Here is an 863-nt window from a genome sequence, read left to right on the forward strand (position 1 = left end):
GAAATGAGGAAAAGTTAACTTTCATCTGTAAGATTTTATATGATGGCAATGTATAAATAAAGTTCATTTTTAACATAAAGTTTCTGGATCTTGGCAATTTCTTTTCTTTTCTTTTTTTTTTTTTGAAGGTTTAAAAAAATTTTTATTTAGGCTGAAATGATTCAAATATGCTAAGTTGAACAGGCAATCTGTAAAAAGATTTTTCAGTGTTGATATCTTCCAGATTAGATTCCATTATGTGTGCTTTGTTCTTTCTTCAGATCTAGGGGGAAAGAAAGAAAATTTGCCTTTCAACCAGTCATTGATTCCCTTCTTTGCCTTGTTGAGTAATTCTCATGATCCCTCAGACAGTTCCCTCTGGAACAAGCTTTCCTCTTCTCCCCCAGCCAGCCCCAGTGGGTTCACCTTTACAGGCTCTGGGACTAGGACAGGAAGTAAGACTTGTGAGGATTTCTTCACTGGGAGGATCTTGGCAATTTCATATCAGTGTTTACTATATTCTTATTTAGTCAAGATGCTCTCAGATAAAAACATGTGAATTAAATTTATGTTGTTATTAGGTAATATTATATAATCAACAACTCAAAATCCAGAGACAAATTAGGCACCAGACTTTATGGAATATCACTCAATAATATAAATAAAAGACTCAGGATCTCTGCCGGTAAATTTCACAAAACCATATGAAATAAATGGTTACTTAGAAAAGACAAATTGTTAAAGGTAACCAAAAGAGAGAACACAAAAAAGTATTAAAAAAAAATCTGATGTGTTGAATAGCTATGTTTAAAATTAAACTATTATTGAAAACCTCCCTGTAAATTCGTATCCCCATAATGTTAAAGTAGCTGAAATATGACTAA

The 863-nt window shown here is 32.1% G+C and overlaps 1 non-coding gene across 1 annotated transcript; it reads right to left on the bottom strand.

The window, feature by feature from the left end:
* Positions 1 to 338: 338 nt before the first annotated feature.
* On the bottom strand, positions 339 to 464 carry LOC138438457 (small nucleolar RNA SNORD22). Its single transcript, XR_011256385.1, has one exon. It is a non-coding gene; the product is annotated as a small nucleolar RNA SNORD22 (small nucleolar RNA).
* Between the last annotated feature and the right edge of the window lie 399 nt (positions 465 to 863).

Source organism: Ovis canadensis, chromosome 3 (assembly GCF_042477335.2).
Source record: "Ovis canadensis isolate MfBH-ARS-UI-01 breed Bighorn chromosome 3, ARS-UI_OviCan_v2, whole genome shotgun sequence".
Lineage (NCBI taxonomy): Eukaryota > Metazoa > Chordata > Mammalia > Artiodactyla > Bovidae > Ovis > Ovis canadensis.